The 12,455-nt window shown below is 39.6% G+C and overlaps 1 protein-coding gene across 4 annotated transcripts in view; it reads left to right on the forward strand.

The window, feature by feature from the left end:
• Positions 1-12,455, forward strand: part of TIAM1 (TIAM Rac1 associated GEF 1) — a 246,848-nt gene that overhangs the window by 41,235 nt on the left and 193,158 nt on the right. For 3 of the 4 annotated variants that reach the window (XM_063126710.1, XM_063126705.1, XM_063126704.1), the window contains exon 2: positions 10,309-10,363. The exons of the other annotated variant lie outside the window; for it this stretch is intronic. The gene's annotated coding sequence lies outside the window, so the exon portion shown is untranslated. The remainder of the gene's footprint in view (positions 1-10,308; positions 10,364-12,455) is intronic. 4 annotated transcript variants of the gene reach the window in all.

Consider the following 12,455-nt stretch of genomic DNA (forward strand, 5'->3'; position numbering starts at 1 on the left):
CAGAAAATCTGGTCTGCTATATGAGAGATTTGGGGATTGTTTGATAGTATACTAGCAACGTTTAAGTTGAACTGGGTTGTTTTAAGAAGGAAATGTTGATACAATTGCCTATGCTGAAATAGCTCTAATTTTGAGGTATCACACAATACCATTTTGGCTTTAATCCAAAGCACACTTACTCGGCAGTAAACCTCATCGAACATAGTGGGACCTACTTCTGAGTAAACACTATAAAATTGTGCTGTTAATGTTTTAACATGGGATCTTAGGATAGCTGCTGCTTCATTCTGTTCTTACAGACCTCTTGAATATTGCCTGTATATTAAAAAGGAATATTTCGTTGACTTTTGCTCACTGCTATGCTAGCTTTCAAAGGTATCTGGAGTAAAAATTGGTTGCCTAGCAACCTATTCCAGTTTAAAAGTGTTGGCGAATGGGTCACTGATTAACTATTAGCTGCATTGGACTAAGTGGGCTTTGGACCACAAAAGCTTATGCCATGATACTTTTGTTATTCCTAAAGGTGCCACAAGGCTAATGACTATTGAGTACCACCAAGATTTATAAATGCAGTTTCAGCAATGACGTGACTAGAACAGGTAAAAATTATGATGATCAGACTTTTGGGCAGTGGTTAATGAACGTATGCAAAATAGAAGGGCTTGTCCTTTCCTACAGCTTTCTTGAAACTTTTCATCTTTTGCTTAGGTGATGTGAATTACCATAGAGCAGCTCTTGGGAATTTTAGCTGGCTGGAGGCATGCTGGTAGTTGCAAGATTTTTTCCCTGTCTAATCATGCATAGGACACTGATTTTATGTATCTTCTTAGTATGTGCCACTTGAAGAGAAGTATAGATGTGAAAACATGCCAACTTGCTTTCAGAAATACAAGATGGGTAATGGAACTACTTCCTCCCCTGCCACGAATGAACCCAGAAAAACCGGTATTATCTATTCACATGAATAAATATTTGGTTTTCTAATAGGTATTGAACTGCAAAATTGAAGAGAAGTGCTAAGGACAAGATGCAGCCTTGAATTTGCTTCTTTTAAATTTTGTTTTAACTGTTTTATTCTGTTTTTATTTTCATTTTATCTTGTACACCGCTCCGAAATTTTTCAATAGGGAGCGGTATATAAATATCCTAAATAAATAAATAAATAATAATAATAAATAAGATGGTTAAAAAGCATAATGTTTCTGGGCTTAAGATTCTCAGACAAAACCTTCAGAGAATATTTATTTTATTATTTATTTATTTATCATACTTATACCCCGCTCCTCAGCCAAAAAAGGCTCTCGGAACGGCTTACACTTAGCAAAAAAGACAGTCCCTGCCCTCAGGCTTACAATCTAATAAAGACATGACACACAAGGAAAAGGAGTCAAGGAGGGAGGGAGGAGAGAGAAAGAGAGAGAGAGAGAGAGAGAGAGAGAGAGAGAGAGAGAGAGTCCAGCAGGAGCAGGCCCCGATGTTACTTCTGCCTGCTCCTGTCCCCTCGGTCCTTCTTCTTCCCCACAGGGCCAAGATGGCAGTTTGCCCTGTGTGTGTGGGGGAAGAGTCCAGCAGGAGCAGGCCCCGATGTTACTTCTGCCTGTTCCTGTCCCCTCGGTCCTTCATATGATCTTGCCATGGTTCTAGATGAAGATGCAATGGCCTGTTCAGATGACACATTAAGCATTTTGCAGCATATGGCTAGTGAGCTTGTTTAAACCATGGTTATGTAGCTACTATGGTTAGGAATGGTTCATACAATAAGCTAAGTCATGGTTCACACAACACACTAAGCCATAATGTTTAGCTCAAAATGCTTAACCACTGTGGCTTAGCATGTCATCTGAACAAGATCAGTAACATTAGAGCACCTTCTATGAAAACCACTTCGCCTTCTTTACCATATAGATTCATAACTAGCTACAAATAGTAATTGATGGTACATAGGAGCATTACATTAAACTCAGAGATTGCTTGCAAGGAAGGAAGGAAGAGACCATCTTACACAGCTAATCAAGCAAACTCAGCAGGGATTCCTATCTAAAACTGCAAGTACTTAAATTTCTTCAAGAGAAGAGTACATACATAAAAAAAAAATTCTGAAGAGGATAATTCAACCTAATCACTGGGTTGAATATATGTGTATCTCTCTACCCTGGATTTGGAAAATAGCTATAGATTTCTTGCGTGCAAGTATATAATGAGGTACTTGTGTGTGTGTTCATGCATGTGGCTCTGTACATGGATTCTTATTTCATATCTAGAAATGCTGTATTTGATAAATGTTTGGAGGTCGGTTTAGTCCCAACTTTTTGCCTCTTGTATAGAGATATCTTGGTTAGGTACATTTCTTGCTCAGTTGAAAATGGCAGAAGTGAAAGTGAAGGTGAAATTTGATTCCGAGTGTCAAATTTCTTTCAAATTCCTTGCTTTAAAAAAGCATGCAGTTTGACAGTGTGATATACACAAGATTGATACCTTCAGTTCATGGCAAGAGATGGGAATTGGATAACGTTCTGCGGTAAGTATCTAGTAATCTCTTTAAACCTGATATGCAATAAAAAATATGAAGAAGCCAGCTCTGTACAAGTGATAGATGCCCAACAAAACAAGTAAAGTATAAACATACCACAAATTCATTCTTATCAGAAACAGCTGTCACTGTCTGAACTAGGTTATCTAATAAATGCAGACTCACTTGTTAATATCTCTAGTGCATAATGTTAAATAAATTGCAACATGAACACAGTTGTTTGACTTTTATACATTGCTAATACTGAACATCCTGTTCTGTCACACAACTATGATTATCTCTGCTGGTTAATTTTACATTGCTTTATCTGCATCACTCCTATGGCAAGCAGTGGGAGACATTTTTGAAGGTTATTTACCATGAATTCATGGTTTTCTTCTTGCCCTTTCTGAAGGAGGCTTATGACTTCAGTATCTTTAAGTGCTTTGCATTGTATCTATTCTTGTGGTACTATTGGTTTCCCTTGGTTTAAGGGAGTTGGAAGGTAGCGCGAGGCCATATTACTAGGAAAAATGCCTGGTTGTTGCCTTGCAGCTTCTGAACTAACACCGTGCTCCTGTATATTTATGTACATAGTGAAGTATAATTTAAAACAACAATAGCACGATACATATCCAACAAACCGTTAAAAGTAAAACAAAAGTATCTTAAAAAGAAATCAAACAGCAACATTAAAATCCATTGAAAACCAGGTGGAAAAGAGCATTATTTACTGCTTGCCTGAAGAAAGACTAACATGGAGGTAATCTAACCAACTGTGGAGGGCAGTTCCATAGTTGGGTGCTGGTGTTACTACAGAAAAGGCCCTAGGTTGGATCCAGATTTAGTGATACTTAGAGTAGATCCTTCAAAACCAATGGGACTTCTGACTAATTTACCGCCATGACTAACTTATCCTCGTCTTGTGTAGTCACTAATCTAATCTCTCTTAGTGGTGTGACATAACAACAGGGCTTCTGAAGATCACAAATATTGAGCAGGCTTATAAGGGAGGAAGGCCCAATCCTGGCCCCATGCTATTTGGGTATACTATGCTTTGCTGTTTTCAGCCCTTTTGGTTTTAGGAATTAGGCACATGTGGGATTTACGCCAAGGATTTTCACCCACAGAAAAGCTATGAAACCACTCTTTAGATGTTGGGACTATTAAGCACTGTGAAGCAGGAATAAACCTCTTACTTATTTTTAAGAACACCTCTAGAAAGAACTACTGGCGACGTGGAGGTTAAGCCACCCTTCCCAGCTGCCTTGAAGGTGGAAATCTATTGCAATGGCTTATTGCTTGAGGTTAAGCAGTCCTGTTGAAGAATAGCATTACTTATACTGCAATATTTGCTCTCAGCAAATATTGCAGTCAACTAGTGTCTTGCAGGACTGTTGAGAGATGTTGTTTGGCCCTCTGTGTGGACAACCTTCTTTCTCTGTCATACTCTGCTTCTTGAAACAACTTGTAGGGCAGGAGAAATGGAGACAAGTGATCTTCCCCAGCCTGAAGAAGGGAGAGGATCCAGACAGAGCCGATTGTGCCATCAAGGGGAGTGTATCTTCCATTGCTGGTGTACTATAGCCTCTCCCTCCCTCTTCAGACACAATGAAAAAGGAGATGGACTGGCACCTTGGTTTGTCAGCAGGCCACTGTAAGGAAGATGGATTTGACCCTTCTTTTCCCATTGTCTGTCAAAGTAGCCCACTGGCAAAAGAAAAAGAAAGATGCAGAGGATAAGACCCATATGTCATGAAAAGATGTTTTGAACTCAATAGAATGATGTAAAGCCATGTGGTTTCGCTTCAGATCACAGGAGTTTCTACTGCTTTATTGGGGGTAGGGGAAATATTTATTAAAATGTTACAAGCAACGGAGGAGTTTTGCCATTTTCTGTTGACAATTTCTCCCCCTCAAAAGTGTGCACTTCGTCATGGCAAAAAGCATCTTCGTCTCTGCTGTTTCCATGGCAAGCACTCCCCCATAATTGAGTCACAGACGCAGGAGGTTATATAAAAGAAGCAACTTTCTGGATGCTACCTAGGAAGGCTGCTTCTCCTCAGCAAACATATGTACTTTTAAAGCTTTTTCGCAACAAGCACCGCTGGTAGAACCAAAATACATCCTGGCAAACTTATTTGACACCTTTTTAATGATTAGAGATCATCAAAATCATTCTCACCATCTGCATTCCTTTTAGCACTCCACTTAATCCTAGAACTGCATATTATTAATTCTTGATAACGGAGCCAGTTTAAGCAAGAGAAAGGCAGGGGTCAAGGCTGTGGTAGGCTGTAGATCTGCAGAAGATAAAATAGGATTTGTTTTTGTTTAAATTGGGAAAGAGGAACTGTTATGATTCATTCAGTATTTTCTACCCCTTCCCTCTTTTATATAACAGATAATTCTTTTGCAGCTGTTTGGTGAAGAACTCCACAGAACTTGAAATACCAACAGAGCAGATATGAATGAAATACATTGCTTTTACCTATTCTTACAATTTGTCACTTGCCTGAAGTGAGTAGCTGGTGAAAATCTCATTGCTTCTCACTCTCCGTTCCCCCCTTCCTTAGAACCGTACAACCTGTGACCCACTGAGCTGAGCAGAGCTCACCAGCCATGTCTTGGCGCATGACAATTCATCTGTTTTTGCAGCCCCAGGCAGACAGTTTCAAAGGAGATTTAGCAGGCCTTTTGTGGGCCATTATATATGAAAAATCTGGCCTGTTATGACTTTTGGCCCACCACACCGAAATAGCTTTTCCCTATGTGTAACTCCTATGGGGCCAGTAGGATCCCAGGGTTGTGCTATGCAAGGAAAATAGCTTACAATTCTGATGCCACTGTAAGCAGCAGAATGTCTTAAAGCAGGCTTCCCCAGCCTGGAGCCCTCCAGTTGAGTTAGACTACAACTGCTATCATGTTGTAGTCCAATACATCTCGAGGGCACCAGGTTGGGGAACACAGTCTTAAAGATAGGGCTTGGTTGATAGTTGTTTTATTAAGTGACATTTTTGTCTTCTCCCACAAATCCCCAGATCATTTTGGTGAAAGGTACGTTTATTTTCCTTCTAGTTTTATGTGAGAAAATAAAAGGGTATGAGAACAGCTTACAAGTTTCAACAAGCCTTGAAGTTGTACAATATTGTCTTATGAAAGAGGAAGGCGGGGGAGATTCTTCCACCAAAATCAGATATTGTCTTTGAGCAAATAGGCCAGATATCCTGCTACCCGCTGTATTTGGTAGGAGGAGAGTGTTTGAGGATCTTCCGGGCTACTATTCTTTGACCAATTTTCAGAGCACCATCTTTCCATTTATGAGCCAGTTTGAAATGAAACATTTGGCATCTGTTTGTATATGGGAGGGCAGAGTTACTTAGATTTAAATATGGCAGTCCACAAATCTTTCCTGGATTTCATAGCCAGCCAAAAGGTATATTTGCAAAAGTGCAGTTTACATGATTTCAGAGAAGAATAAACAGATACAAACATTAATAACTGACTTAAAAACTATAGCAATTTAAAAAGCCAAATTAAAAATAGCAGGAGAGGTGGGGTTTTGTAATTCAATATTACTCTGAGCTTTGGGGCCATTGAGAAAGCAGTAAGTCTTGCTGTTTTTTTTAGTAGATTTGAAGCCAAGTGCAATTACAACCATGAGCCCCAACCTATCTAAAGTTTGGAGAAGGATGTAGCTCTTCCCTACAACTAGGCTGAATTTTGAGTCACTTAGGAAATTGCTTCTTGGGTACCTCAGAAGCTTAGTTCAATGGAGGGATGAAGGCCCCATTTTCTCAGGATGCACTCGCCAGATGACAAGGTATGGTCATCTGTGGCAAGTACTTCTGTGGACTCTGTTAAGGTTATAAACTAGAATAGAAAACTAAAGCCTAAATGACATTTTTAATTACACAACTGTTCCAGGGCCCCATTTGCAGACTCCTTAGCCTTCATTGTGGATAAGAGAAAGACCAATGTATCAGGAACTGCCCCATGTGGCTGTTGTTTTTGGTGGTGGTGGAATTTTGCCTGTCTGATGCTGTTTGTTATTTTGAATAATCGGGAGCTGTTTGCTCTACAGATTCATCTTGGTGGTTCCCATCTCTCTCTGCTTGTGGCACTATTTGCATAGGCACATCTTGGTTTAAGGTCTGGGGAGGCTGACGTGTGGGTGGTGCTGTCTTCAGTAGAGATGTTGAATATTAGCCATTTTGATCCCTTATTCTGTATTTCGAACAGACAGGATCAAAGCAACTGAGGTTAACCTATGTAAATAGCAGTTCAGCTGAGCCAAATGCTGTATTTGAACATACTGTCGCAGGGGCATCCAAATTAGACCAGAAATGAACAACATGTGGCTTGCAGGCAACATTCAACTCACAGAACGATTTTGTGAAGCCACCTATTTAGGAGGAAGCCTTTGGAGGAGCACAGCAGTCGGATCCTTTGGAGGAGGATGCCAGTTGGCCCTTCTGAAGGGTTGATGTTTGTGCTACTTGGCTGCTATGACACTGAAAGGAGAAGCCATGTCTTTTCTTCCTGAGCCAGGCTTTCCTGTCATGGTGGGGAAGATCCCAGAGAGATGCCAGGAATCCCCTAATACCAGCTGCTTCATTGCTGGCTATTGTGTAGTTATTCTGGATATGGCATCTTCTTACAGATTCAGATCCAGCTGATGGGCTGGCCAGGGAGAATCAATTTCTCTCATTCCACAAGCAGGTTGGGCCTGCATTGACTGATTGACTGATTTACAATATTTGTATGTCTCTCCACATCCAAAGCTTAATTAGATAATATTGTACTTGTGCACATGATACATAAATGCAGCATGACGTTGGCATTCTTGTCAGAAAGAGTTCCGATCTGAACTAGGGCTTATTGTATATTGCTAACTATTTATTATTAGGGAAACCTATGAACAAGAGCACAAACGTGCACGGTCTCCAGAATAGACTCTTATTGTCCTTCATAAGTTTGACATTTGGAAAAAAGTGTTCTTAGATTGATGGCATGTGGTCTTCTGCTCCCCAGGGATAGCTTCCGACTTGCCATGAGTGAGTGGAGTTTTCAAGCTCTGCTGACCAAGAAGTTGTTAATAAAAACTGCCAGTAAGAAATGCCATATTGCAGCAATTAATCATCCATCCCTAATATTTTCCACTTGCAGTTGAACAAGTGACCCTTGCTAGAAAGTGAAGGTTGGTACCTCTCTTCTTGAGTGACTGCAGTACTACCTAGTAGATACCTTAGCCAATTGTTTGACTTGTGTGGAGTAGCTTGTTTAGTAGCTTGTTCTCAGTAACATGTTGTTGTCTTTTTCTCTCCCCAAGAGACCATAAATGATCTTTCTGTAGTGATAAAATTGCTGCTGACATTCTCTGGATGTCTCTCCCTTCATCGATTTACGTTAAAAGTGGCCCATAAATGTCTGCTTCTTTTCAATACAGACGTTTATCTCTTAATCTAGGTCATACTCACACAGAAATCTCTGTGCTGTTAGGCAAACTGTTCAGTAGATTTCTCTAAAATGTCCTAATGAACTTCATTGAGCCTCCTGCCAAAGCAGGCATCTCTGGTAGCCTCTGGCATCTATGTACAGGAGTTCAAGGGGCTCTGACTACCCGGGGAACAGAAATTTGCAGAGGCTTCTGTTTTCCTTTGGAGCATTTACAACCTATTTGTGCAGCTTGTCAAGTGTAATCTGTACAAATTCATATGATTCTGAGCAATCTGACATTTTCTATTTATTATATAACTGGCTAGATATTCTTTTCTTTTTAAAGTGTTCATTTCCTGATCTGTGGAGTTGCAAGTTTTCCAAGAAGGCTGCTCAAGGGAATACACTTTGAGTCAAAAGGAAAAAAAAATGCAAGGAGAACTAGCTTGAGTTTGTCACCAGGTTTCAATTGTCTGATTTGTCACATAGTCCAATTTGTCATATAGTTCTATTTGTCATTCGTATTTCCCTGGGGAAAAAAAAATCTCTAGGTGAATGAAGAGACAGCCTAATTTATAGATTTGGTGGAAAGAATTAAGTCAAGGCTAATTTAGTTCTAGAATGTAAAATATATAATGGGTGATCGATGTACTGCCATCACAAATTTTTTTTGGTGCTGCACAAGGCAAGGTTCACTAGGCACATGGTTCACTTTGTAGGGTCAGGTAGTGCTTTGTAAAGATAGGGCTGTTTCTTTGTTGCACTCATTTTTTAAAAAATAGATCATGTTCATTTTCACCATACTTTATGAATAGCCCACCATATCTTCTGGTTTTTCACAGGAAAAAATAGGTAGACAAGTTTTTCAGAAAGTGAACAAGTAATGTAGTGAGATATTTCCATTGCTTGGTAATTTCCCTCCAAAGAGACTTTGAGCTAAAATATATATCTCCCATTGCAACTTAGAAATTACCATTTTGCACCATACATATATACATTTTCATTACCTCACAAGTAAAATGAGTAATTCCTGAAATGCTAACTTTTTGGAATATCATATCTACAAGGTTGTGGGTACTTTAAGCCCTCTAGACATAATAATGGGCAAGACCCAGCCAAAGTTAAGTCTCATCAATTTGAGTGGGAGGTTGGAGAATGCACTTGTATCTGCCCTATTAAATAAATGAGACCTAAAGGTGCTTAGTTTTGGTTGGATTGCACCCAATGGCTGGTTCAGATGACTAAACAAACCACAATTTGTTAATGGTAGGTTCTTTGCAAGCAATTGGGAGCAAGCCTGCTGGCTCTCAACTGCTCAACCATTTCTGCATTGCTAAACAATCCAGGAACCATTCCTGAGTTGTTCGCCACCTCTGAACCCAGAACTCTGGGTTGTTGAAAGAGAAACAACCCAGAGTTTTAACCCAAGAATAAACAATTGGTTAAAACTCTGGGTTCTTTCTCCCTCAACAACCCAGAGTTCTGGGTTCAGATGTCACAAAGCACAACAATGTTATTTAACAAGTGGAAGTGGGGATGTGGGTGGAAGTCAGCACGCTTGCTCATTCCTGCATACTCACAAACATTGTGACTGGGTTCAAGTTAGCTGAAAGAAGCCACTGTGCATGCTGGCTTCCACCCACATCCCCACTTCCACTTGTGGTAATTACCCACACTGCTGAGGCTTGCTGTGTTATCTGAACCCAGGTGGCATGGCTTGTTTGGGGTGGGCAGCAGCCTTCAAATCACCCCCACAGCCCATAGATTATTTGAGGGTTCCTGCCCACCCCAAACAAGCCATTCTGGATTTGGACTACACGGTAAGTTGCACACGCAGCAGCTACAACAAACCACAGTAGCTTTTTTCAGCCAATGTGATTGTGTAAACTGGGCCATTGTCTGCAAAACTGGTACAGATGCCAGATCTTGGTACAAACCAAGTAGCCTGCACAATGAGAAAAGCCATTCTGTATGTATTAACTAAGTATAGTAGAAAGTCTCTAACTATGTGGCAAACACACCCCTTGTCAAAATAGGTTACTCTTGCAATACCATTTTACTTGTACAAAGAATGGATAGCCCTTCTTTTGAGTGCTTTGAGTTTAGGCTTCAAGATCAGTGAAGAGGGTTTTCCTGAAAAGTAGAATTGGATCTGGATACGCTAGAGCATACGAGTGGATTTTTCTCTTCTTTTTAGAAACGTTCCTCAAAGAATAAGCTCATATAGTATGTTTCTGTTCTCTCTTCCTTTGGGCTGGTTTCTACATTGACAATTTAATTACTGTGTGACCAAAACGAACTAAATGTGCAGGTCGGCACATGCTGCACATTGATGGCTTTTCTGTAATTTTGTTTTCCAGACTTAAAAGCTGTGAAGTGAAGTGATGATGCCTGCATTTCCTATTTCCCAGGCTCGTATGTATAATGCTTTCCTATGTTCTTTGTTTACATAGATTCAGGATAAATAAAAGCTCTTTTAAAGTTAAGGTACTTGTTAAGACTGGATAAGTCTTTGTCTGGTTTGTGAAGTGCATTCTGTTGGATGATCTTGTATTTGAGGCATGGGATAAAAAATATGTTGTGAGATAAAGTGAATACTTCAACAGTATCAACATCTTTATGAGTCATGAGAACTTCTGAAAGGATCAAACAGTTAAGGAACAAAGATTTAAAATGAAAAATGGTGATCCTGTCAGTGTTGGGGGAAAGACAGCACCTCTGTATAAGAAGGGAATTTGGGATGCATGAAGACTAATTGTATATGACTCATGTTTTAGTTACTAGTTACCAAAAACGTTATAAGAGCTTATAATGGGGCATACTCTTCATTTCAGAGAGTTCTTAAAGGATGTTCAGTCTGGACTAGAAATAACAAGCTTATGTGTAGAGGAGATCTATGAGCCAAAAGTTTCCTGGAATTTTTCAGTCCCAGCATCATATTTTTCCACAGGAATAATTCCAAAAGTCATCCAGGGGATGCAAAAATATTACATATGAGCCACTTTTTAAATGTGGGGCTTCAAATGGAATTTCACTAGCTATTTGTTATGTGCTAGCTATATCCCTGAGATATGGGAGATAAGAGTTTTCACAGTTTGTTTCTTCTTTCTGCTCTCAAAACCATCTTCTTCCTGCAAATCAAGACCGGCCATTCCATCCATCAGTTTTTCTTTTCTCAGGCCATCTCCTGTCCTGTGCCTTTTACCCCCAAGGAGGGAAGGATTGGCTTCTGCATAGGCATGGCAGGTTTATTCTCATACTACTTGCATAACCCAGTGAGAGCTCCTGAATGTGTTCCTGTAGGTCTTTATCTAGTGAGCCACTTTCACCCATCAGTGCTGTGACTGGCCAAAACAGCTTCTTCCTCTTGATTCTGCTGAGCTCCTTTATCTCACTGGCTAAAGTATGCATATACCTGTGGGGCTCATAGATGATGTAAGGGCAATATATGTACAAGGTCTGGAAATTTGAACACCCTTGTGTTCAAATAAAAGTACGAGGTTAATGGCCTGCAAGGCACAAGTATTATTACATATACAACGTAAAAATTAAATTATGAGAAATTGTTTTTTCCCCAGTTACTCACATCCAACCCACAATTAAATAAACTTACACATAATACACTTAATATAAGTTGAGAGAGAGAAACACTTAGAAATGCAAAGCAATCCAAGTAATGTGCAAATGCAATGGAATATGTCCCTGTTTGCACTTCATGTCAGCATATTGCGGGTTATTTAGCCCACAATTAACAGGGATGTGTGCATGGTTTGTTGTTGGATGAACAGCTAGGTTGTTTAGCCTCTAAACCACCCATCGGTCCAGGTTTGCACATCATTCTCACAACTTCTGATCAAGTCAATCGAAGGTTGTTTACAGAAAACAACCCACAATTTGCCACCATTATGTGTTAACTGGCCCTATATCACTTATTTAGTGTCATTATATACCATTTTCTCAATTACAATACATGGACTGTGAATCTGATCCACCATGGCTCTTACCTTCTTACATCCCGTTAATAGCATTTCTCTAAATATGGAATAAGTTTTTGTGAACTTGGTCAGGAAAAAAACCCAGTTTATACCATTTCTTTATAGAAGCTGCTTTTTCCCTACTTTGCTTTTTCCTTTATAAGTGCCATTGACTATTTCTGAGGTTTTGATTATTATTTTTTTGCCTGTCTGGTCCACAGAATTCTACTATACATTACCTTTTGAAGTTTGGAGACTTCCTACTACCTATTTCTTAGATCTAGATCTAAAGCAGTAATATATTAAAAAATCTTTCATGAGTAATACTTGCACATGGACATTGATTAATCTAATTTTGATACTGATGTTTAGATATTGGGGACCCAATTTTGTCAAAAATGAAAAGTGTTTCTCAATATTTGCATGGCAGAGAGAAATTGAACAGGTATTCTTCTTCTCCAGTCTCCATTACCGTGAAGATATCAATAGCATCTTTTCATAGCTATTGAAAAGGCTCCTTGTGCCCTCTTGGT

Source organism: Elgaria multicarinata, chromosome 5, assembly GCF_023053635.1.
Source record: "Elgaria multicarinata webbii isolate HBS135686 ecotype San Diego chromosome 5, rElgMul1.1.pri, whole genome shotgun sequence".
Classification (NCBI taxonomy): Eukaryota; Metazoa; Chordata; class Lepidosauria; order Squamata; family Anguidae; genus Elgaria; species Elgaria multicarinata.